Source organism: Eubalaena glacialis, chromosome 1, assembly GCF_028564815.1.
Source record: "Eubalaena glacialis isolate mEubGla1 chromosome 1, mEubGla1.1.hap2.+ XY, whole genome shotgun sequence".
Taxonomy (NCBI): Eukaryota; Metazoa; Chordata; class Mammalia; order Artiodactyla; family Balaenidae; genus Eubalaena; species Eubalaena glacialis.
Window position 1 is genome coordinate 35,609,465 of NC_083716.1, and position 27,140 is coordinate 35,636,604.

The window sequence follows — 27,140 nt, forward strand, 5'->3', positions numbered from 1 at the left end:
CTGTGGGACCATTGGCTAAAATATAAACCTTAACATTACTAAAGGTTACCAGCTAGCTGGTGGATTAGCGACATAACACATCTATTAGGAAGTTCCAGAGGTTACCACAGGAATTATGGGTTGGTAAGTTATTGTCACTGTAATTCTCGGCAATATGGTAGAATCACAGATGAAGTATAGGGTCAGTAGCATAAAATAAATATAACCCACTGTGAAAAGCTACTTAGTAAAGAGCTTTGCATGTAATAGACACTAAACAGACAAGTATAGAACATTGGAGAAATATGCTTTTTGAGGGGATAAATAAGTGAATGTACATAGGCAAACCAATGAACAAAATTTACCTAGACATTCAAAAAGTATTTTACATAAAGTAATAACATGTCATTTTGCCCCTATTCAAATTGAAAAAGATTTTTTAAAATTATGATATTCAATACTGGTGAGAAAAACAGGCACCCTGAGAGGGTAAATGAGTACATTTCTGGAGGGTAATTAGGCAATATATATGCTAAGTCTCAAATGAGTTTGATTCAGCATTTTTACAGCTAGGAATTTATTCTGTGGAAATAATCATGGACATATGCTTTGATTTATCATTACAGTCTAATTTGTGACTGAAAGAAAAAAAAAAACCCACCTACATTTCCATCAAAGGTGACTTGGTTAACTAAAGTAAGATATAGCTATGCAATGGTATAGTAGGCAGTCATAAAAATGATGTGTAGGAATAATGGATGTATGGAGCAATGTCTATAATTTATTGATAAGTAAAAAAGCAAGTTATAAAGTAGTTTGCTCCCATTAAACAGTTTTACATAGAAAAGTAAGTCACCAAAATGTTTGTGGAGTCAGATTAGGTGATTTTCTTTTTTCTATGTGCTTGTCTCTATTTTTCAAATTTTCTAGAATAAGTTTATTTTGTAAATAGGTGAACACAAAGAAATATTATAACACTTGCCTTGAATTCCATTTTAAACGCTCAGAAACTGATTTTTTGGAAACTGTTATGGAAGAGAGGACATGTTTTGTCTTGGTAGTGAACTTCATTAGAAACTTAAAGCACCCAGAGTATTTTGTAACACTGTACTAGGAAACAAAGGGCATTTGCAAAAGTGACTATTGTGGATAGAAGTTTAAAACTTTGTTAAATGTGTTTTTCACGTAAATTTATAGAAAATTTGTAAAACTAGATATGTCAGTCTCATTATTCCCAGAGACCACTGTTATTGGTAACTTCTTGAAATGTCTTCCAGTCTTTTTCTTTTTTTTTTTAACAGTATGAAAGTTATAATGCAACTTTGTATCATGTCTCTTCACTTAATACTATATTGTGAGCCTTACCCCGTTGTCACTGGGTAATGGCTGCATAGTATTCCACCATGGGGACAGTTGCAGAGTATTAATTTGGTGTTGGGATTCTTTTATGGATCAGTGAGAAGATGATGAGACAACTTAACACACTCCTCAGTGATCTGGAAGAGGCCCTCACCTCTGGTCTCCACCAATGTGTAGGCTGTACAAATAATAAACTAGAGATGACCCACTGAAGAGATGTCTGGCCGACTGGTGCTGTGTGCTTGGGTGGGAGCGGGATGAATGATCATCAGCATGGATGCGACACTGCTCATGACATGGGCTCTATGACTCAAGGGACTTTGTCATGATGGACATTCCAGGATGGATGCTGCTCATTTATTCACTCTGCTTGGATTTCCCTTTCTCCCAATTTCTGCCATGAATTCATCCTTTAACACCCAGATGCCTGTCCTAACATCCATCCCCTGTGCATCTAGGAATACAATTTCTTGTTACTCATTGTTAGGGCTGATCTGAGTCCCTTCCCCTCACTTTGTACATTGAAGCCCTAACCCCCAGAGCCTCAGAACGTGACTGTGTTTGGAGATGGGGCTTTTAAAGCAGTAATTAAGTTAAAATGGGGTCATTAGGATGGGTCCTAATTCAATAGGACTGATGTCTTTATAAGAAGGAGAGATTAGAATGCAGACCACACAGACAGAGGGCTGGCCATGAGGACACAGAGAGATGGTAGCCATCTGCAAGCCAGAAAGAGAGGCATTAGGAGAAGCAAATCTGTCGACCCCTTGATCCTGGACTTCTAGCCTCCAGAATTGTGAGAAAATAAATTTCTGTTGTTTAAGCCACCCCGTGTGTGGTGTTTTGTTATGGCATGCCTAGCAGACTAACACATTCATGGAAGAGAGGACTAATAAATGGGTCAGGCGAGGCAGTGCCACCCCTACTTCACCTCTAAAACAGCATTTGGACAAGATGATCCATTGGCAAGATCCCTTTCAGTGTTGGTCTTCTAAGACACAGTGCATCATTCAATAATTCTGTTGGTTATTTCTCACCCAGATGAAAGCAGCAGCCTCTCAGTAGATTCAGCTCCTCTCTGATCCATCCTCCTTATGCAGCCAGAGTGTTTCCACAAATCCTATCATAGTATGCTAACTTCTCAATGGTTACCCATCCCCTTCAGTATGAAGCCTCATCACCTCGGCACAGCACACAAGGCTCTGCCTTACCTGGCCCGGGCCCATCATCTCCCAGCGCCGTCCCATCCCAGCCTGCCCTCTAGTCACACCAGACTTCGTAGAGTTCCCCAAAGTGCCATAAACTCTCACACTCTGTGCCTTTGTATGTGCCACGCCCTCTGCCTAGAACATCCTTCCCTCTCTGCCTTCTTGGCTGCTCATTTTTTTATTATTTTATATTGAAAACTGCTCTGAATGCTAAATGTCCACCTTTACAATAAACAAACACAGTAATGGTAACTCACACTAAAATAAAACATATTTCTGATATTAGCTACTCATTTTTAAAGACTGGCCCAGCCACTGTTTCTTTCTTGGAAACCTTCCCTGACCCATCTCACTTCTCCTCTACCCTCACTCCCTTTTCGGTTAAGCACCTGTGGGTCCCCTTTGCTCTGTCAAAGCCTTGATCATGGGACTTCCCTGGTGGCGCAGTGGATAAGAATCCGCCTGCCAATGCAGGGAACACATGTTCGCTCCCTGGTCCAGGAAGATCCCACGTGCCGCGGAGCAGCTGAGCCCGTGTGCCACAACTGCTGGAGCCTGTGCTCTGTAGCAGGAGAGGCCGCCACAATGAGAAGCCCATGCACAACGAAGAGTAGCCCCAGCTCACCGCAACTAGAGAAAGCCTGTGTGTAGCAACGAATACCCAACGCAGCCAAAAATAAATAAATGAACTTATTTAAAAAAAAAAAAAAAAAGCCTTGATCATATGCTTGAATAAAAGGGGCCTCTAGTATTTTGTGCACACACTAAGTACTCTTTGGAAACAATGCTGACGGTCATAAGAAATAGGTCATATCAGGGTCTCTAAATTAAAAGGGGTGGAATTATTTGTTGGAAATTTCTAAAATCAAGTTTAAAGAGCATATGAGCCAGAAGGCAAAATAAGGGAGTGAGCTAGGAAACAAGCAAACAGCAGAATTCCTATCCATTTGCCAAACTTTTTTTGAGCATTGTTGTGGGCACGGCTTAGTGTCAGGCAGAAACGGGGACTTGCGCTGAGATGTCACTATTCAGAGCTTCAGCAGCATTAGAAATGGTCTTGACCTCTTCTCCCCTCTTCTCTTGGGAAGCTGGAGACCAGAAGAGGCATGGGGAGGGTCAGTCTCTCAGCTGTGGTAATCACTTCCTCCGAGGCTGCTGGAGGAAGTGATTCTCACCTGGAGCTTCATGGGCTCCGAATGCAAGGTTTGCACCAAAATAAGGAGGAGATCTGAGGCAGATACTAGAAGTTGGAGTAAGTGGCCTTGGGGTTAAACAATGGGAATGGATGGGGCAGGACAACTCTGGAGACTCAAGTTCAATTTCTGCCTCTGCCACTGATAGTTTGATGATGTTGGGCAATTAATTTAAACTTCTTGAACCTTTGTTTTCTTTTCTAAAACATGCAGATGCTAGTATCTACCTTGCCTACCTCTCAAGATTGTTATATCAAATGAGAAAATATCTGTGAAAGAGCTTAGCGAACGAAGACACCTGAGCACGAGAGAGGCGTTCTAGATGAGGGTCCCTTCCTGCAGGGCAGGCACTGGCCATGGCCTTCTTGGGCCTGCAGGGGCAAGCAGGGCAGGGACTGCTCCTGGCCGGGGGAGTATGTGGGCAGATTCTGGCAAAGGGTACTGGCAACAAAACTGAGGTTTCTATCATTTCTGACCACCCTTCTCAAGAATGACCTAATGGGGCTAGAAAAAATCCAGGGGAGGAGAACTAAGTGGTGAAGGGAAGGGAGCAGCTTTTGGGGGAAGATACATTGAGGAGATAAGGATTCTCCCACAGAGAGAGATAAAGCCTGAGAGACTAGAAGCGCTATTTAACCCCGCAGTGGTAGAATAGAATCAAGCAGTAAATAGGTAAAGTTCAAGAAGGATTTAGGTATTCATGGATGATAAAATTAACCTCAATTATTGAGCAACTTTGGGGATGTTTAGGGTAAATCACCATCATGAAGTCACTATCGTGAAGGCTCCCCTTAAAATTATCTTAAAAAAAAAAATCTCTCATGAGACTAGGGTTGGATAGCTTCTATATCTAACATCTATTTTTTTAAATTAAAAATTGTTCTTAAAATTTTTTAACCATTTAAAAAAATTGAAGTATAGTTAATTTACAATGTTGTGTTAGTTTCAGGTATACAGCAAAGCGATTCAGTTGCTTTTATCAGATTCTTTTCCACTATAGGTTATTACAAGATACTGAATATAGTTCCCTGTGATATACAGTAGGTCCTTGTTGTTCATCTATTTTATATATAATAGTGTGTATATGTTAATCCCAAACTCCTAATTTGTCTCCATCCCCTGTGCTATCCCCTTTGGTAACCATAAGTTTGTTTTCTATCTGATATCTATTTTCAATTCTCTTCATTAAAGAACTGAGTAGAGAAGCGATGAAAAACGTTTTTTCTTGCTAAGTGGACTTCTGTGCAATGCTCAGTGCATCTGTAACCACTAGTGCACTGTCTCCAATTCCTGCTATGTCCTCTGTGAGGACAGGAATAGGTCGTCTCATTCCTGCTGTACCCCAGTGCCTGGCACAGGTCCCAGCATGCACTGGTGCTTCATCAGTGTTGTAAATTGAATGCCGTTTTCCCAAGAGTGACTGATGGGGTCCTTCTTCTCCAGAGGAGCTGCTCTTTTAGGACCTTGGTCTGAGCCAATGGAAGTGTTCTAGAATTTCACATAGAGCTGTCAGGGCTGGAATCTGGGCTCTGTAAGGTTTGCCTTGAACCATCCACACTACCCACTTGGGCCAGCCTGCCTCTGTCTGCTCCATGTCTGTCTCGAATTGTCAGGTTTCTGCTTTCTTCTGCCCTGTTTGTGGTTATGGAGCCTCTGCTTTCTGCTTGTGAGCACAGGTAAATCTCTAAGTTGATGGCCTGTCTCCTTGGATTCCTTTCTTAGCCATCTTATTTCTCAGGCCTGGCCATTTGCAAATTTTCTCCTTGGGCAGCCCTACTGGTTTCAGCCCTGCACCCAGGTTTTGAGGTGTTGCCTTCTCTCTGGCCTTGAGGTGATTGGTCTCAGGGGTTCCAAAGTATCTGGGAGAGGAGAATGAGCAGAACCCAAGTCAGTCCCTCCTCTTTGCCTGAAGAAGGAGTTGTCTTGAGGACAGATGATACTTGATAGGGCAGTGGGGGGCTTCGAGGAGAACTGACCCTTGTCCTGTATCATGCGCTGCCCTTCCCACAGCATAGCCACAGCCAAGAGCACAGCCTTCACCACCCATACAGTCCCCAGCCCAGTGTGTCTAGATCCCAGCAAGAGCTAGAAATGTTGAAGGCCTTTGGGTCACCATTGTCCTGGGGACACTGGAAGCAAACCTTCTTAGTGTTCTCATCAACAGAGCCAAGAGGCTGGCAATTGTTCAGTCCTACAGGGAGCCACACATGTGAAAGCTGTGATGGGCTCCTGGCCCACATGTCCCCCTGAAAGCCTGCCCCTGGCAAAGAGTGTAGGAGGAGGTACAGACTGGGGCAGGGCCTCTCCCTGATCCGACTGCTTCACGGAAGCTGGGCCTGGCCCATGGCCTATGACTTGGCCCGGAGCAAGGCTGCTCCTTGCTTGGTTCCATAAAGGTCTGGCAGAGCCTCTCTGGGATGAGCTGGCCTGGGTCCCGGGGCTTTGGTTGGGAAAGGAGGTTGGCCACTGTCTGTACTTACTCATTGGTTCTCACACCAATGCTGCTCCCACTAGAGCCCTGAGCAGCCCTGTCTTAGTCAGTTTGGGCTGCTATACCACTGACTGGGTGGCTTAAACAACAGACATTTATTTCTCACAGCTCTAGAGGCTGGGAGGTCCAAGATCAAGGTGCCGGCAAGGTGAGGACCCTCTTCCTGGTTTGCAGATGGCCACCTTCTTGTTGTGTCCTCACATGGTGAAGAGCAGAGGGAGGAGCAGCCTCTCCTGTCTCTTCTTCTCAGGCCACTAATCCCATTCACAGAGGACTCCACCTTCATGACCTAATTACCTCCCAAAGGCCCCACTTCCTAATACCATCACATTGGGGGTGGGTCAGGATTTCAACACAGGAATTTCGGGAGGGGGGAATACAAACATTCACTCCCTAATAAGCTCTCAGGCGAAGCTGGGGGCCCAGGTTGCTCACCAGGATTCCTGCAGCACTAGGAAAACGTCATGGCCCTGGGGCTCAAGAAGCTGCATCTCTGAGGGACTTGAAGGCAAGGAAATCACCTCGGAAACAACGTTGGTGGCAGCCCAGCAGTGCTCTCTGCCTCTGCATGATGGCCACACGTTTCATTGCCTGATGAGGAAGGGTCTTCCCAACCTCCAGAACCAGAAAGAGAACAATGATAATAAGCAGGTGAACATTTATCAAGCATTTCCTCTGTGCTGTAGCAGGGTTTCCTGGATTTAATACTTTGAGTAAGGTAGGCACTATTATCCTCCATTTTACAGCTGACAAAACTGAGGCACACGTATCATGGCCCAGGACAATTCCTGCCAACAAAGAGGAGATAGTATGAAGCCCGGGAGAGTGGGGTCTGGGTGGGGCCCCGGCTAGGATGTGTAGCCCAGTAGAGAAGAGCATGGGCTGACTCTGTTCAAATTCCAGCCGTGCCTCCTACTAGCAGTGTGACATCATCTCAGACCCCTAGTTCTCTGAAAGTTCCCATCTTTCCTCATCCCAATGCAGAATACTCTCTTGACTTTGTTTTCAGTTCTCAGATCTGGCTGTGCATTCATGAATTAACTTGGGTCATGCTCTTCTAGACTTAACCAGGCCCCTGGACCCATCCCATTTATATGCTTCCCCCTGGATGTCCATCGCTGTGTCCTGAACCTATGGGTAGTACAAGAATAGGGTCATCCAAAAGGGACAAAAAGGGAGTTATGCCCTTACCTGTTGGAGTAGACTTCTCTATCAATACCTGTATGTCCTCGCATCTCCAAGTAGGAGGTGCTGATGTAGCCATAGTTTATCACTTAGCTCAGTGTGAAATTAAAACTCCTGACATAGGCCTGTGATGTATATGGATTAAGTCCTAGGCACCCGAATGTACACTGAGTCAGAAAACTCTCCCTATGTCATGCTCTGGTTCATTAACTAGCTTTCCAGCTCCCTATTGACCTTAGAGTCCAAAAGGAATGACAGAATGTTATCTATCTTTAGTAACGTGTATCAAGCTCCAAATGTATAACAGGTGTCTCATGTCACAAGCGAGGCAATGATAGTGACTACTTTGTGAGATACAAAGATGATGAAGAGATTGTCCCTGCATACAAATAATTTACTGTTGATACAGAAGACAAGAAATTTCATAAATAACCATAAGGCAGAAAGAGAAAAGTCCTTTAAGAGAAATGAGTCCCATGGGGGTTTAGATTACTTCCAGTTGGGGTGATCTAGGACAGTTTCATGAGGGAGGCTGCAGGTGAGTCGAGCCTTAGGGGATGAGTGTTCAGGAGGCAAGGATTCCGGAAAACACAAAGCTTGTAGGAGGAACAAGGCAAAGTTGGATCTGATTAGCATGAAGGAAAATGGGAAATAAGCCTGGAAAGATGGCAGGTTGACCACATAGGGCAAAGATCTAAACAAAAACATCAGGATTCAGCTTAATTTTTGCCATGAATATCTGATATTACATGGATGTATTTACTCTGGCCAGAAGTTCTCTGGAGGCCAGCACAGAGGATCAAATCTATATCTTTCCAGAGGAGATGTCTCAGAGAGACTGGGCTCTCCATCCTGTGTCAGAAGCAACCATAAAGAGCAAGGATGAGATATATCATTTTAGCTATTGGAAAGCAAATAAGCAGAAAGCAGATTAAAAACTCCAGTCAACGTCACCAAATAAGAGATAAGTGTGTGTGCTGGGGGGCAGGGATTTAAGCTGCAGTTTTCTGTAATTTGCCCATTAGCTTTGGGCTGGCCCAATTTGATGCAAGTTGAAGGGCTATGGAGTGGGGTGAGGATGGAGACCAGGGCCACTGGCCAACCATCAGCACCATCTTAATTAAATGTTATATTGAAAAACAGTGGCTAATGACAGTCAGTTACAGTGGCTTTGCCCAGATGGTTTCTGCTAACACAAACAACTCCAGTCTGTAGGGCAATTTTAATTATTTTTACACTTTTAGGTTTCAATTTGATTTTAAGTTCTCTGGGGTTGATAGACTGGGCAGAAACAATGCAAAAACTCATTAAAAATGTGTGATGAAAGTGGAGACTAGCCTAGACTTGCTTAGTAAGCTAGACTGCATACCTAAATGTTAATTAAAATGATTTATCAGATCAGGCGAGAGATGCTAGAAAGATAAAAAAGTGCCAGAAGGAGAAGAAAGACTTTCCAATTTCTGTGCTCACAACAATTATTCAGGGTGCTTTAAAAACACAAATACATATAAAATGATAAATTGTCCTCTATGATGCTAAACGAAATGTTACAAGAAGGAGCGGCTGATGAACAGGGGATTTTCACTTAATCCTCCATCTCCCCATGTCTTCCCTGGGAACTACAGAAGGGAGCTAATGCTTCTTTATACAATTATCTGTTTTTGTTTTTGCTTTGACTAGCTGAAAAGTCATAGAATATTAAAATTAGATCATTTGATATCATTCATTCATTAAATGAATATTTCTTCAGACTAAGGGCAAGTAAAAAGATAGAATAATTATAAGTTATGTTATGAAAGAGTCCAACAGTGGGTTGAAATAGAGAAGAATGAGGTAAACTTACGTGGAGAAGGAGATCAGAAAGGGAACTGAGGGGCAGCAAGATGAAGGGACCTGTCCAGGGTCACCATATAGTCAGATGGGGCCAGAGCCCCCATCTGCTAACTCCTGGATCTTTGGACTATGCTATGCGTGCTGCCTGCTTTGACACAGAATCTGCTGTTTGCTGTTTAGCATCTGTGTGGATATCGGATGATTTCTTGGCTAGTGCTAAAAGTAGGTGGGAGGCTGAGTAGTGAGGAGAGGAGGGGGTCACGAACTAGAGGTGTGCTACGTGCTGCTACACGTTTCCAAAAAGCTCACAGAGGGGACACAGCAAATTTTAGAGGTCATTGCCCTGTCCTGGAGAAGACCTATAGTGTGATGTAATTCTTAGCAACGGAACACGAGTGTGGGTGTGTAGAGGGTGGGGTAGGGGCTCGCTGCCTTTTCTCCCATCTCCATGGGAACTGCCTTATGGCCTCCTTTCACTGGTTTCCTTCTGCTGGTTTAGGCAGGGCTGCTTGTCAGCCTTTGGATTAAGTATTAGGTAAAATCATAGTGAATGAGGCCTCAGCTCAAGGAAAGTACCATTATGAAAAGAAGAATTAGATCAAAAAAGAGAAATTTTAAACCCATAACATTTTGCAAAAGAAGAATGGAAATTGTGCTTTCAACACAAGCAGGCCAGTGCGGTATTTCTCTAACAATGGCGGTTCCCACTAATGACTATAATGACTTTGCATATGGTAACTAAAAAAAATGCAGTGGCTCAGTGCAGCCCTTCTGGGGTTTCTGGACCAGGCCTATGGTTGACAGAAGTTCAAGGTTGAAGCAGTGAAGCAAGAATAAGTTGACTGGCTCCAGTTACCACCCTGGGAAGTCAGTAGGTCTGTCCTGACTTACCAGCAGAGAGCGGGTCACAATGACCTCTGTCTCAAATCTCCAGAGCTCTATAAAAAAATATTCTTATTTTCAGAGCACAGGCACTATATATAGTACAGTAACAGGAGAGTTTCTTCCCACCTGGCTCTGGGAAGAACACCCGTTTGTCTGAAGCCTTTGATCTCTTAGTTCTCTGCCATCTTAAAGGACCCTTCCAGCTGGGCTTGCCTACACAACAGTTTGTAAACCACCAGACCACCCAGAGCATAGTCTTTAAACCACAACATGGCACATTTTTGAGGATAATCTATTATTTTAGATGACTTTCTAAGTATCAATACTTGAACAACTGCAAGCACGGCCGAAGTTCAAGTGAGATTTTGAAGTAACTAGCTACACCTTAAATATGATGTAGTATAGACACAAATCAAAAAAAAAGAAGAAAAAGAAAAACTAGTGTAACCAGTGGCAATGCTTTTCTTGAGAGAGGGAATAGAAATATGGAAATATCTGAGGGGCAACTTTTCTATTTCTTATCAAAAGGCTGAATACCACCAAGGTTTTCTGGGCCTTTGCTTGGCTCTGTCCATTTTATGGATGCAGCAATTGAAGTCCAGAGATAGCCCAGCTAAGTCCAGGGTTGGCAATGGAGATTCACTGGGTGTCTGGGTTTCTATTGTGTCATCTGAACAGAAAAAACAAAGATGATTGAGGCCCCTAAGATGGGAAAATATATTTGATAGGTTGGATTGTTATTCTTCCAATACTTCCTTCCCAATTCCCAATTGGCTTCGTATAGAATTATACCTCCATACACTTTGCCATGTGGTTTTTTTGGTACCATGGCAGACAGAGTGGCACCATGGCACTCTGTTAATGTTGGTTTTGGCCCTATGACTTGTTTTGGCCAACAGAATATTAGCAGATGTGATGTGAGCAGAGTCTGTAAACATGCTTGCATGTTTTGGCTAGACCTCTTGTGCTTATGTGATCCACCATGAGAAGAACATGTCTTGCAGAGCTCTGGGTCCCAGAATGAGAAAATGTGTACAGCAAGCCTGAACCCAACTTGCAGCCTGTGGCCCAGCTCAGCCAAATCTCTGCCTGAAGCAGAGCTGCCCTAGCTGAGTGAGAAAAACAGTTGTTGTTGGAGACTGTGTGTATGTATATGTGTCTGTTATGCAGCATTATTACACCAATAGCTGATTAATACAGTAAACATCTGTGGAGTAGGCTAGATATCAGCTAGGGCAATTGTAGCCTGGAACTCACTTATTTATCACATAGGCACTAAACTGCTCCTTTTGGCAAGCCTGCTGGGCTTTGAGCATCAAATAGGAATAACACGTGGTCATGGCTGGAGGGGCAGACAGTCAAGTAACATAACAGGCACCTAAAAGACAATGTGCAAGGGCGATAGTAGGGCCATGTACAGTGTGCTGAAGCCACACCGTGTATCCACAGGAGCTCACAGAAAGTGACACAGAGGCTGACAATTGAATCAGGTCTTCAAGGATGAGCAGGAGTTTGTTAGCAAAACTGAGAAAGGCATTCCAGGCAGAGGGAACCGTGCAAAGGCAGCGTCATGGAATGTTCACAAAATACAGAGTTGCTCAGTGAGGCTAGAGAATGAGGGGTGTGGCAGGAAACAAGGCCAGAATGTTGGACTGGGGCTAAGCTGGAAGGGCCCAAGATTGAGGCGTGTGGACCTTATTTAGTAGCTTTAGTTTGTGGACTTTTAAAGGGAACTCTCTGAGATTTTCTCAAGCAGTGGGTGATGCAGTCAAATCCACGGTTTAGAATAATGTTTCCTAAGGTGTGGTCCCAAGAACAGCGGCATCAGCGTCACTTAGAAGTTGTTAGAAATGCAAATTTCAACCTAGAAGCCACTAAATTATTAGAAATGCACATTTCTAACCAGACCTACTGAAGCAGAAATTCTGGGGTGGGCCCAGCAATCTGTATTTTAAAAAGCACTCCAAGTGATTCTGATACATGCTACAACTTGATATGCAACTGCTTAGGACAATCACCTTTCAGTCCTCAGAGGCTGGAGTGAGGGACTCATGCTGGGAAGAGTTTCTGAAGACCCCCAGTAGATTCAAGGTAAGGAAAGATGAGAGATCCTTACCACTCAACTGGCCCCAGAGCAACCAGATCACGGTGGCCAGAGCATAGGCAGAGTAGGCATGCATGCATGCATTCCTTCACTCATTTGCTCAACAAGCCTTTCTTGGCAATGACTATGAACAGGGACTGAACTGGGTGGGTCCTAGAGGCAGAAATCTGGAAACAAGGGTGTTGCTGTCCTGTAAGGGACGCACCCTTAGTGGCATCAGCCTTGTTCTGGCTGGAGCAAGATTCCAAATGTTTACTAACCTCTTTCTCTTTAGAAGTTAATGAGCAAAACTTTGATTAATTTCAAGGTCTCTGATGAGTAAGTTGATGACATTGGCCCTCATTGACTGAACATTTGCTATGTACCAGATCCTGTTCTAAGCTCTATGCGGCTATTGAGAGAATAAACATCCTGTCTAATTTTTTTTTCTTAATTAATTTATTTTTGGTTGTGTGTGTCCTCGTTGCTGTGCACGGGCTTTCTCTAGTTGCAGAGAGTGGGGGCTACTCCTCGTTGTGGTGCACGGGCCTCTCATTGCAGTGTATTCTCTTGTTGCAGAGCACGGGCTCTAGGCGCGCAGGCTTCAGTAGCTGTGGCACCCGGGCTTAGTTGCTTCACTGCATGTGGGATCTTCCCGAACCAGGGCTTGAACCAGTGTCCCTTGTACTGGCAGGCGGATTCTTAACCACTGTGCCACCAGGGAAGCCCGATCCTGCCTAATTTTATGCAAACCTGTAAGTGTAGGAATGGGATTTGAACCCAGCCAGCCACTGTGTTGATGACATCTTTCAACCTGCTGGGCTAGCAGAATATTGAGAATTCCTGGTGAAAGTAGGTAAACATCACATTTTAAGAACAGAACTTTGGAGAGTACAAAGAGAAACCGACTTAAGTCTTTCCCACCACCTGCTTGAACCTGTTCTGTGGAGCTAGTTCCCTTCTGCTCTTGGGTATGTGTACGGCAGGTCCCCTGACTTTTCTGGTCATCTGTAGATAATGAAAGGTTTTCCAGTTACTTGTTGTCACAAATGTGATAACACTTCAAGAATAAAAGTATTCGTAAAAATAGAGTTGCCATATGATCCAGCAATCCCACTCCTGGGATTATGTCCAGACAAAACTATAATTCAAAAAGATACATGTACCCCTATGTTCATAGCAGCACTGTTCACAATAGCCAAAACGTGGAAACTTAAATGTCCATCGACAGATGAATGGAAGATTAAGATGAATGGTACATATATACAATGGAATACTACTCAGCCATAAAAAAGAATGAAATAATGCCATTCGCAGCAACATGGATGGACCTAGAGATTATCATATTAAGTGAAGGGAGTCAGAAAGACAAATACCACATGATATCACTTACATGTGGAATCTAAAATATGACACAAGTGAACTTACCTATGAAACAGAAACAGACTCACAGACGTAGAGAACAGACTTGTGGTTGCCAAGGCGGAGGGATGCATTGGGAGTTTGGGACGAGCAGATGCAAACTATTATATATAGAATGGATAAACAACAAGGTCCTACTGTATAGCACAGGGAACCATATTCAATATCCTGTGATAAACCATAATGGAAAAGAATATGAAAAAGGATGTATATATACACATAACTGAATCACTTTGCTGTACAGCTGAAATTAACACAATATTATAAATCAACTATACTTCAATAAAAGAAATTTAAAAAAAGGATAAAAGTATAAAAAAGGATAAAAGGTGTTAGTTAAAACTCTAAATTTCATTCAAAGTTCTTTCTGGCAGCTCTAGCCTGCGCCAGGCCTGGAAGCTTAGTGTTGGGTAGGGCACAGTTGGCTTCTTCTTGGAAGCAGATTTTTTTCTACAGTATTTGAGGGCAATAAAGGGATAGAGAACTAAGCGTCAGCTTGGCCCCAGAAATCCCTAAAGAAGGCATGACAGCCTCACTGTGCTTGCTCATGCAGGCCTCTGTCTCTGATGATAGCCACCCTGATGGGGGACAGGCGTGTCTCAAGGCCCTGCTGGGAGTGTGATCTGTTGCTAACAGTCCCCGAAAAAGGATGTCAACCCATCAGATATAATCTAAGAAGTCAGAGTAAGAAGGGAATCAAGCGTGAAGGTGAAAATGCTCTAAACCCCTCGACAGTCTCCATCCTCACAAGAAGGTGTGGGTGGGGTGTGTGTGTGTGTGCGTGTGTGCGTGTGTGTGTGCACGTGCACTTGTGCAATTCTGCATTTGTCCTATGGCTCCTGCTGACTTTAGTTTCTGAAGATAAACGTGCATCAGAGTTAGTTCAGAAACACCTAGTTCTTTTTCAAACATCGATTAAGAATTCCGGGTAGTGCCCCCAAATTTTCAAGCATTATGAGTCCCACTGCAGGTGCTCAGTAAACATTCATTAAATCGACTCATTAACAGGAAGTTTGCTCAAAGACAGGAAGATGATAACAGGTTGGATGGCACTTAAGGGCCCTGCCTTTACTCCTGTGTCCCCGCTGCCTCCCTTTGTCCTTCACTTAGCTTTCTCGGCTTGGCTAAGTCAACACCTGGTCATCCTTAGAGGCTGCCTGAGAACGTCAGCTCCTGTAATGGAGACTTCCACAGATTCCCTCTGCAGAATGAAAACTGCCCTCTTCTGGGTTCGCCCAGCATGCGTACACGCCGTGGTCTGCTTCATGAACCACACTGTAATAGTGATTTGTTTGTGTGTTCATGGCCCCTGTTCCAGGCTCTCGTGTCTCATTCATCTCCATTCCTACAATGCCCAGCACAGGGCCCTCCCAGGGAGGGCTAGTAATGGGTTTGAGTGAATAAATCCGAATGTCCATTCATCAAATACTAATTGTACACAGTGGTCCCCTCCAGCAGACTCGGGACTCTGTTGCTGAGAGATTTCCCAATTCAACTGCCACCTTTTCATTTTGTAGGTCAGTTAGAGCTCACATTGGGCAATGCCTCCCAGCACCTTGGCTGGGTGCCTGGCACGGCTCCCTGATGCTGTCACTCCATCGGGGAGGCTGGGACGGAATTGGAGCTCTCAGGGGCCTTGGCATCACCAGTTATTAGGTACAGAGAAGCTCTCTTGATCCCTAATTTGAGAGTGTTGAGTTGAAGAACTGACATGACCACATAAATGCGATTCTGTAGCATAGAGAAAGGCCCACTCACGGGGCCTTCAACATCCTCGTCCAGAACTTGTGTCACTTCTCTCTCAAGTAGGAGCAATTCTCATGAAGAAGACAGGCTGTTGCTGGCCTGACCTGAGGCCTTTTAGGGAGCCTGGGGTGCTTCCATTTTTAGAGACTCTTGGGATATTAAAAAACGGTGAAATGCCAAGTGTTTCCATGCTAAGAGGTGGGTGCTTTTAACCCACAGATTGTGATCGTGCTATTACCAAGGATTTATTTTTAAAAACAATTACATCATAGTATAGTAGTGAAGCATAGGGACCCTGGAGCTCAGATAGCCTGAGTTCAAATCCTGGCACTTATTAGCCGTGTTATCTCATCAGCTGTGTGACCTTGGGCATGTTATTTGGTCTTTCTATACCTCAGTTTCTAGTCTATAAAAGGGACATAGTATTAACTCCTTTTCGGGTTTTTGTGAGGATTAAATGTAAGTCTTATACAAGTACCTAGACTCTTAGAACAGTATGCTTTGTATACATGTCAGTCATTATTATTATTATTATTACCTTATTGCACTCCATGCAGTGTCATCTAGTAAGAGGATGCTAATTTAAAGTTTAATCTTGAATATTATTTTCTTTCACTCTTGTCAGGGGATCTCACTGACTGTATATATAATTTCTTTTGCAGGTCATTTCAAAATTCTAAGTTTGAGGACCTTTGTGAACAGAGGCCTGTGCTAGCTGGTCTCTTGATGCCCCTTGTGAAATGGGATGCCTGCCCCTACTTCTGAGAGTGGTACCCCACTGAAAACCTTCCCTCCCCGTCCCCAGTGGCACACATCCAGTCTCAGGGCTAGGGCTGTTGCTGGGCTTCCGCAATGACAATATAGTGACAGAGGGTGGGGCGGTGGAGCAACTTCCAAAAAAAGATGCAGACGCATAGGTCTTCGGATTCAATTAACCAATTGTTTGTCGGACCATAAGGGTGTGGCTCTTCAAACAGCAGATGCTGTTCTCTCCCTGGCTCAAGTTAAAGTGATCGTTTTCCCAGTTGGCACGGAACAAGTTCTACACTACTAATAAGCTGGCTGGCACAACGCAAAGAGCCCCGGTGCCAGTACTGGCAGTACCCACGGAAGGCTGTGCTGATCCCCTTCCCTAATTATAGCTGCGACTGTCACGATCCAACTTGCGGGTGATATGCAGTCACTACCTGCATGCCATATAGGATTTAATGTCACCTAACACCTTCTTGTTGCTACCCTAGCAAGAGGCTGGTATGTAGGAAGAGTGGCATCCACGTAGCATGGCAGCTGAGTGAGTGGGGGCCTGGGCACAGGCAGGGTGCCCTGACCTCTGAGGTCACACTGAGCTATGTGACCTTGTCCCCTAACCCACCACTGTCAGGGCTCAAATGCTGGCACCAAAGCCCTGTGTTTAGATGCCTGCTCTGCATCCTTCTGAATCTTGGCCATGTTTCAGCAGCACCAATTATCTCTTGCCTAGCAGCAGTGAGGCGGCAGTCACTACGCAGAGGTGAGGGGCGGCTGCTCGGCGCTCCCAGGCCTGTGCTGCCGGGGAGAGTGGCTACAAAATCCCTGCCACTCTCCCCGCAGCAGCAGGAGAAGTGGCACCTTGGGAGCCTGAAGGCATGAAGTGCAAATGAGAGGAAGGAGTTTATTTTCAGCTAAACATTCCAAATCATTCTGATGGCTGTGAGCAGACTTTTTACCAAAGCCTTCTGGGATGCCGGCTTGCACCATTAGCTGCTAGCCAGCATGCCATTACCCTGCGCCTAGGAGGAGTGGGCACCTGGTGGGGTTTGGGCGAGGGATGCCCATTGACTGAATTATTTCTAGGGCAATTATTTTCCAGGTTTCTCTTCCTGCAGGAAAAATTACCCACATCAGTAGCACGTTTGCAGGCCCCGTATTTCTAATGTGCTTTGCCTGGAGCGGGCAATGAGCATTACCCACCACCTGGGGAGGAGCGAAGGGTGGACGGAGGGGTGAAGGTATTCAACTCCCTGGTCCTGCAGGCGGGGTGCTTGGCCTTGAAATTTTTAAATTCCTACCTCTGAAGTACAACATTTAAAATATTTATTCTGAATATTGAGAAAGACTTCAGTAAAAAAAAAAAATTTTTTTTTCCTCTAGCACTTTCACTCTGTCCCCAATGAAGAGAAATTCTCTAAAGAAATAGTTTCCAAAAGAAATAGAAACAGATTCACAGATACAGAGAACTAGTGGTTACCAGTGGGGAGAGGGAAGTGGGGAGGGGCAAGATAGGGGTATGGGATTAAGACAGTGGTCCTCAATCTTTTTGGCACCAGGGACCGGTTTCGTGGAAGACAATTTTTCCATGGATGGGGTGAGGGGGGATGGTTTTGGGATGATTCAAGCACATTACATTTATTGCGCACTTTATTTCTATTATTATTACACTGTAATATAGAATGAAATAATTATACAACTCTCCATAATGCAGAATCAGTGGGAGCCCTGAGCTTGTTTTCCTGCAACTAGATGGTCCCATCTGGGGATGATGGGAGACAGTGACACCTGAAGTATGTTGCTTATGTCCAGTCTGCTCCGTAAGATGCGGCTTAATTGTCACTTGCCACTCACAGATAGGGTTTTGATATGTCTGCAAACAACTGATTTATTATGGTCTCTGTGCAGTCAAACCTCTCTGCTAATGATAATCTGTATTTGCAGCCACTGCCCAGGGCTGGCATCACCGCCTCAGCTCAACCTCAGATCATCAGGCATTAGATTCTGATGAGTGCACAACCTAGATCCCTCACATGTGCAGTTCACAGTAGGGTTCGTGCTCCTATGAGAATCTAATGCGGCTGCTGATCTGACAGGAGGCGGAGCTCAGGCAGTAATGTGAGTGATGGGGAGCGGCTGTAAATACAGATGACACTTTGCTCACTCACCCGCCCCTCACCTCCTGCTGTGCAGCCCAGTTCCTAACAGGCCACGGACCGCTGCTGGTCTGTGGCCCAGGGGTTGGGGACCACTGGATTAAGAGATACAAACACTATGTACACAATAATAAGCAACAAGGATATACTGAACAGCACAGGGAAATATAGCCATTATTTTGTAATAACTTTAAATGGAGTATAATCTATAAAAATATTGAATCACTATGTTGTGTACTTGAAACTAATACTATAAACCAACTATACTTAAAAAAAGTGGGTTCTAAACTATGCTTTTTTTAAATCAAAGGAATTTTTTTCTTTCATGTGAAATCTTATGCTACACTCAGTATATAAAACTGGAACAACTCTCCCTGCTGATACCTAGAGGTGGTACCAACTCTTTTTTTCCCCCAGGAACCTTGGAAGCAGCCCCACAGATTTCCAGCATCCTTGGTGCTACTAAACCTCTTGGTTTGATTTTACAGTCATCTGCCTCATGCTCAAAGTTCCCAATTTGACCTCTTATATTTGCAAGGGGGGGCCTTCGGGAGTCTTTAGGGACAACTGGGTATTGTCAGTGAGCCTTTGATGTGGAAGCCTCAGGGTCTGGGTATTTCATCCTACATGATTCAGGTGCATAGATATGGGTGCACAGAAATCTGAGGTTCCTCTTCTCATATGATTTGTATTGGTCAGTGCTTGGCAAAGATTTGTAATTTGTGGAATCACTTGTCATTCAATGAGTATGAATTGCACTCTTCTGTGTGGACAATGTCCCTGATCCATCTCATGGATTTTACAGTCTCAAGTGGGAAGATGACAGTAGGACACAAGCAAACATAAATGATTATTTCTGCTAGTGATAAGTGTTATGAAGAAAACAAACCTCATGGGAAAATAAAGTTTCATGGGATAGAGAGAGAATGACTGGACAGATGGAGGGGGGGCGGGGGGCTGGCGGTAGTTCTTTAGACTGGGAGCTCCAGAAAGGCCTCAACAGGGAGTGACCTGGACACCAGAAGCTACCCAGCCAGGAGAAAACCTGGGGGAGAGTATGTGTGGCAGTGGGAATAGCAGATGCATAGTCCGTGAGGAGGGCACACATTTGGCTTGTTTGAAGAGCAGAAAGCTGGCCCATGTGACAGAGACCTTAGTGACCAGGGAAACCAGATTTGGAGCCTGATCAGAGAGGTCAGGGCTGGGCATTTGGGTCTTATTTTAAGAGTTATGGGATTGTGGTGGAGGATTTTAAGGTTTTCTCCCACTTGAGTCTTTTTCCCTTCTTCCAGTGCTTGAATTGCAATTCATATCCAGAAGAAGAGCAAGTTTTTCTGTTAACAATGCTACCTTATCAACAACCCAAACCTACGAGTACCCCAAATTGAAAAAATGAATGGGGTCTCAAAGGAACCAGAAATACTAATTCATTTAACAAATACTATTTTCTTTTTATTGCTACAGAGTCTATACTTACAGCTGTGTGATCTTAGCCAAGTCACTTAACCTCCCCGTGCCTAATTTTTCTCATCTGTAAAAAGGGGATAATTGTATATCCCTTATAACGTTTCAAAGATAAAATACTTGTAAATGCTTAGAACACATGGTTAACAATAAGTTTGCTATTATTATATATGCACAAAGCACAATTAACTGACATTTGTTTATTTCACACCCTCACCCAGGTTAGGGTTTATTAGCCCAGGAGCCACTGGGGGTCCAAGCCCGGTTCCATGCCCTGGAAACCCCCTGAACTCTGCAGATAATGTTCAAATATGAAGAGAGTTCCCTCAGAGGAATCTGATGCGGTGAGTGTAGCACTTGCTGGGTTCTCGGTCCCTGCAGCCATCTAGCTGATAACATGCTATCACTGAGCCCTAATCCCCAATCCTGAGACTTCACCTCTTCTCAGCTCCAGTCCTTGCTCCTGCTTGAATCGGTACCCCCAAAGGATTCGCCTGCATCTCTTTTCCCAACTTAGGAATGTCCACCAGGCACGTCCCAAGAGGACAGAATCAGGCATGCATGTTCAGTGAGCCAAGTTAGCTTCCCAAATGACGGCAAGTGTTACTTGCAGGTTCCTATCAGTCTAGATTCAGACAAGTTATTGTGATTTTTAAAAAAAAGTCACACCAGTTATTTGAAGCATAGTGTTAGAGCAGGAAGGGTCAGAGAGCTCACCCAGGGAACAGCATTTTAGAGATCTTTCTAAAGTACAATCATTCACATGGTATTCCCCATCTAAAATGCTTCCACACTTTGAGGAGCTTTCCAGGTGATCCAGACATCGTGGTGCCAGGCCTTCGTGATGTGGCTCCCATATGCTGCAGTGGCCTTGTCTCCTCCCCGTGTTTCCACCACAGTGTGCTGCTTCAAGTTCTCCCAGCATGCCCTGGCCTCTCTCCCTGCACCCTCTGCCAACCCCTACTCAGATTTACCCACGGATACCTCTCAGCTTTTAGGACTCACTTGGGCATCACCTCCCCCAGGAAGCCTCCCACCCTCACTCAACACTGGATCGTGTGCCCTGGGCTCCGCTGGGCTACAGCACTCCCACACTGGCCCGCCTGGGCCGCTTCCTTGTACGCTTCTCTTGGTAGACCCGGGGCCTCCTAGAGGGTAGGGCCCACCTTTTTATCTGTATAGCTTCCCTGAACTTAATAAATGGCTTTTAAATGAATAAATGAATGAAATAACTTTTCCCTATGGTCCTATAGAAAATCTCTAAGCACATTCATGTTTATCATTTCGTAGGGGTCAATTTTGGGGTCAGAGAAAAATACTGTCATTATACCTATAAAAGTCCTTGGAACACTGGGATTTTTTTCCCTGTGATATAGCTTTTGTATTGTCAGATAGTTATTGATTTTTTTTTTTTTAATGCACACTGGGAAGAGTACATTATGATTACAGCTGTTTAGAATGTCTGCTAGGGTGTTTGGATTCGGGCTTGAAGAACCACAAGTGGTATCAGAAATCCCTTGTAATTGGGTAAATGTAACAGCTATAATTAATTTCAGCTACATATAACAGAAAGCACCTTACACAGATATTTATTCCTTAAACTGCCCTAGAGGTATTTATTTATTCCTCTCTCATATAAAAGAGGCCTGGAAGTTGGCTGGCATCTTCCAACTCCTAGCAGTGAGACCATGGGTAATTAATACTTTCTAAACCCAATATTATTTTTAATTTACAGAGATTAAATTAAAAATAATATTAAATTAAAAATCTGTAAATTAAAAATAATATTATCGGACTTCCCTGGTGGCGCAGTGGCTAAGAATACGCCTGCCAGCGCAGGGCACACGTGTTCGAGCCCTGGTCCAAGAAGATCCCACATGCCGCGGAGCAACTGGGCCCGTGAGCCACAGCTACTGAAGCCCGCGCGCCTAGAGCCCGTGCTCCACAACAAGAGGAGCCATCGCGATGAGAAGCCCGCGCACCCGCTCACCGCAACTAGAGAGAGCCCACGCGCAGCAACGGAGACCCAACGCAGCCAAAAATAAATAGATAAACTAAATTAATTTAAAAAATAAATAAAAATAATATTATCTGTAAATTAAAAATAATATTATCATAGGGCTTTTGTGAAGCTCTCATGTGATGAACCCTGGCCCGGCACAGAGTAAATATTCAATAAATGTTAGGAAAAAAGAAATCTATTATTTCCGCTAGCTGTTTGCTCTATCAGTGCCTCTTTAGGTTTGCTGCTTTTTAGTAGGATTGATAAACTTCCAGAGATATGTATAATTTCAGACATTAGCTACAAGCATCCCTGTGCTACCATTTATTGTAAACATTTGTTTTAAACATTGTGGTGAGCGCTGACACAGCAATATTCTCCTATCCTCAGAGACTGCTGTAGAGGGAGTGCGTCTTATGGAGAAATAAGTCTATTGCAGGAGCCAGAATGCCACCCAGCTGCCTTCGGGCCAAACTCCCAGAAATATGCTTCTTATAAATTTAGGTAGTAAAGAAAAAAATTGAAAGTGAGTCATGCAGAAGAAAATCATGGTTTCTGACTTTAACCTACTTGGAGTTCAGAAAGTTAACTAACAATTTGCATGCAATGAATATAGTCCCCTAAATACAATAACTGATGAATTATTTTATACACACATTTTAAATACAACATATTATTTAGTTATGATTGGGAAGCAGCCTTAAACTTTTTTTTAAGCAGCTGAAATATACAAAACAGTTACAAGTGGAAATACTATTGCAAAGTGCCCTGCATTTTTAGCCCAGAGCTGAACCACAGAAGTCTCAGGTTACATAGAAAAATACAAAACAACAGTTTCCAAGTTAAGAATTATGTGTTTTCAGGAGGGAAGAAGGGAATAACAGCTTTGGCTTAAAATGCTCAACTGTTCAAAGTCATCACACTTACAATTAGAAGAGAGCAGCTCCTAAAGTGGTCTGTATCCGAAGAGGGAAATCCAGCCTGGAAGCAAATTATCGCTGATTCCTCACTAGACATCGTCACAATGCTCAGCTGAAGACACTCCCATTAGAGGCTGTTGAGGCCGTTTCTACCATTTCAGAAGGGCGAACATTTGGTAATACGAACGACGTTTTCATCTTCTTAACTGGAATGAATGGTAACTAATGAAATGTTTTTCCCTTTTTATACGTAAGTGTCTCTGTATCCCAACCCAAAGCAGACATGTTTGTGTATCATCTGCAACCCACCAGTCCAGAGCCCTGGAAGCAGGAAGGGTGAAGGGTGTGGAGTAACCTTTCCACCATCACTACAATCACCGATGTGCCCTTTTTCCTGGTATCCTAGTCTCACTCGAGGCTTTTCATTAACACATCATCCCTCTGAACACATGGGGCACAACATACTGGAAAACTGCAGGCAGGGGGCAAGAAGGAGGCGCTCACTCTCCCTGGTTTCTCAGGAACCCAGGCTTATCCAGCATGAAATTACAAGTGTACCCCGTCATCGGTGTCTGCAGGGAGACTTCTCTCATGGACCACACCCCACCGGACACCCTAAGTCTCTTGTGGCGATTCTGTTGCCTCCATCATCCTGGCCTTGGCTGCAGTTCTGGTCCAGGAGGCCAGCATAGCCTTGGGGCTGAAGTTGTTACTACCACAGTATTAGCTCCCTCAGTGAGAGCGGGAGATTCTTCTAGTGCAGGCTCCCCTCCTCAGGCCAGAGGATCAGTCCCCTCAGAGCACATCTTTTTCTTAGACCTTTCTAGATACGTTTCCCCTTAGTCCACCTTTGATTTTCTTTATGAGTGTCTGGATCTTGGCCTCCTTTGCTGTGATAGGAATATTCTTTTGATTCGGGGAAGCGCATTCGGAGAGTTGCTTATAACGCGTCCGGCCTCTGCTCAGCTGTCACTGATGCCAGGCCCACACCAGGTCTCGGGGAAGCAGGCTGACTGGTGGCAGTTTAGAGGGTAATGGAGGACGAGGTATCTTCTTCGGAGGTTTTAGGCTCTTGCTGCATGTAGCATTCTATTGTGGACAGCAGACTTGTCATCCTTCACAGATGATTCTCATTTGGTCCCCTTCGAGGAGGGAGGAGATTCTTGGTGAAGCTGAGGCACTGGCTTGTTTGAAGCTAGGTGTTTCTCTCCCGCTTTTGCTGACAACAGGTTTGAATTTGAGAGTCACGTATTCTTCCCCTCAACTTCTCTGTGGGGTTTCACTCCTTGCCTTTTGCGTTCTCCATCGTCTGAAAAAGAGTTGAGGTTGATAAAAAGAAAATTCTTCTGACTTCTGGCTCAAGATTGTTTTTCCGAAAGTCTCCTCCCACTCCCTGCCACCCAAAGGCGTTCCCAAACCCACCATTCTTAAAAATGTTTATTTAATATAGACTTATTAGAAATGCAATAAATCAGACGTTTTACTCTAGGTAGATCCATTTTAAAATCCTTAGAGTGCTAAAGTGATGACGAAAAGAATATGTGGACAGGTGTGAGAACCCCAAAGGGAGTTGAATTTTTGGGGAAATCAGCTTAAATGGATGTTCCTCACTCACCTGAAGTGCTTTACAAAGTGCTAAGAACAGCTGACTCACATTTTTACTGATTGAATCTTGCTGGGATAAGGGTATGAATTCAAGTTTAAATTTAGTACTTCTGCTGATTTTGAAAAACTGGACTTAGGTCCCATTCTCTTTCCTGTTGTGTGGATCAGACTCTACCAATGAGGATACATCTAGCAAAGAACATGGTTTATGAAGCCATCCAGACCTGGATTCAGATCCTGGCTTCACCATTTCCTAGCAGTGTGATCCTGGACAAGTCACTTAACATCTTTTAGATTTCCTTATTTATACATGGGGATTGTTGTAAGCATTAAAAGGAATAAAAACATAAGGCCTGTTAAAGTAAGCACTCGGTTTATTAGTTTTATTTTGTGCTAAAAATGCACACTGCATCTGTTAGTTCCTCTTTCCCAGGGATCTCCACCTGGGACATGTTTACAAGCCAGGGATGAATGGGTGGGCACGTGAGTTAGGTATGACGAGTTAAGTTCAGCTGTAAAAATTGGATAAACAACATTGGCTTAAACGTGGTAGAAGTTCATTTCTCTCTCACTTTAAAGTCAGAACATAGGCTCTGCTTTACGAAATCCCCAGGAAATGGGCTCCTAGACTATTGTGTACCCTCCATTTCCAAGGTCACCTCATGGTATGAGGTGGTGGCAGTAATTCCAGACATCTGGTTTTCATTCCAGCCACTAGGAAGAAGGAGGTTGAGATGGGAAAAGGGTGATGCCAGCTCTTTCTTCAAGAAGGTTCCTGGAAGGTGCTGCATGAATTTATGTTTACATTTCATTGACTAAAAAGTAGTTTCACAGCTTCACCTAGCTGCAAGGGAAAATGCAGTGTTTATTCTGGGTAGCCACATGTCCAGCTAAAATTGCCATCTCTATGGAAGGGGGGGGGGGGAATGGACATGGCACCAATTATTCTCCGGACAGAGAGCCACTCTCAGGGGCAGCCAGAGGGGGGAGAGTCTTGGGAGTCTGTTGGAGCTTGATGGCACAAGGGAAAATAATTATAAAAAGTAGTTGGTGCTACTAAGATCAAAGGCAAATCCAATTTATCAAGAAAATATCATCTGGAATTGCTCTGTCCAACGAGGTAGCCACTAGCCATATGTGACTATTGAGCTTTTGAGATGCGGCGAATCCAAATTGAGATGTGCTATAATATACACACTGGACTTCCAAGATGGTATAAGAAAAGAATGTAAAAATATATCTTTTTTTTTTTAACAGGGCCTACATGTTGAGGTGATATTTGTGTATTAAATATATTATGAAAATTACCTTAATCTGCTTAGTTTTACTTTTAAAATTTAAAGTTATATACGTGGCTTGTGTTATTTTTCGATTGGGAGCAAGGATCTGGAATGTCCCAAATCTTAGAGTCTGTCTCCTCAGAAAGGAGATTCTATATAGTACTGAGAGGGATTGTTTTCCTGAATGATGAATTCTCTAACATGGGGTTCAGAGAGCAAGATTTTGGTAACATACTGGGAAGTATCGTCCAAGCGAGGGGGTCCTGTGTTCCCTGCCCTTGACAGGCCTGTCCCCACAGGGGATAGATCTTAATGTCACCAGCCCCTAAGAGCATTCAAGTGACCTCCACCTCATGCTATGGTTCTAGTTCAGTGAACCGCTATGATTCCATTTTCAGATGACCCTTAGAGTTTCTATGACTATTTCCACAAAGTGAGAAACTGACTAGTTAGTCAAGTGATGTGCTTGGGAGGGGTGACATTTCTGAACTTCAACTTAAAGATTGGAAGGCAAATAATGATGAGGGAATGCATTTGCCAATAGAGATGCTTTGCGTTTTTATTTCTCTCCCTGTCAAAGATCCCCAGTTAACTAGCTCTCAAAGTATGGTCTTTGGACCTGCAGCCTCGGCATCACCTATGAACTTGTTAGGGATGTAAATTCTCAGGCCTCATCCCAGATCTAATGAATCAGAAACTGGGGGTGTGGCCTAGCACTCGGTGTTTTAACAAGCCCTCCAGATGATTCTGATGTTAGCTAAAGTTTGAGAACGATTAATTTAAAGCGATAGTTTTCTTGACAAACAGATCTTCATCCTAAGATGTACCCAGTAATTTTTTTTTTTTTTTTTAAGGCTCATCCTGTTTAATGTAATATGTCATGAAAGGGAGAGTATGTAGGAATTGTTACCTTTAGGTTTGTAAATAAGTGTGATACCACATTTCTTGCTGGTTTCTAAGTGAGTAAGATTTGGTAGGAAAAAGAGAGCTTTGAAAAAAATCTGAAAAATATGAGCGTCTGGAGGATGCTCTTTGGGGCTATGAGTCTCCATAGCTTACCTCTTCCAAACCTCACTGCTGAGCCCAGCTCCTTGGTTCTCTAGAATTCCTCTCCGGACGTGGTCATGGCTGGAAGCAGCTGATCTGTCCACGCTCCACTTACTAGCGCTGGTGGTCGCCTGGTCTTCCTGTCTGCTCACGGTCTCTGCTCGCCATCTCTTGCCCCCTGCATCCCGACTTCCATCTCTGAGTGGCGTTCTTTATCTTCCCAGACAGCTGTCCTCACTTCCCCACTTTTAATCATTGTGAGCAGTTTTACCTTGTCAGGCTTTTCCCCACTCCGAGTCCCGTAATAAGTCTGTGCTCGGCTCTACAGGTATCCGACCCCGTTCTTCTTCCCAGGCACAGATTCTACGGTTCCACTCTTGAAATCTGAGGCGTAATGACAGTTTCAGCCAGCGGCACTGAGGAGAACGTGTGGCCCCTTCCGTCGTCACTGAACTCTTGGGAACCTGCAAAGAGGCCAGGCACGCGGGCAGTGGGTCAACCTGTTCCTTTGCTGAGCAGCAGCCCCTCAACTCCA

General features: G+C 44.1%; 1 pseudogene; it reads right to left on the reverse strand.

Moving 5' to 3' along the window:
• Positions 1 to 23,081: 23,081 nt before the first annotated feature.
• LOC133091064 (developmental pluripotency-associated protein 4-like) lies at positions 23,082 to 26,773 on the reverse strand (annotated as a pseudogene).
• Positions 26,774 to 27,140: the final 367 nt, after the last annotated feature.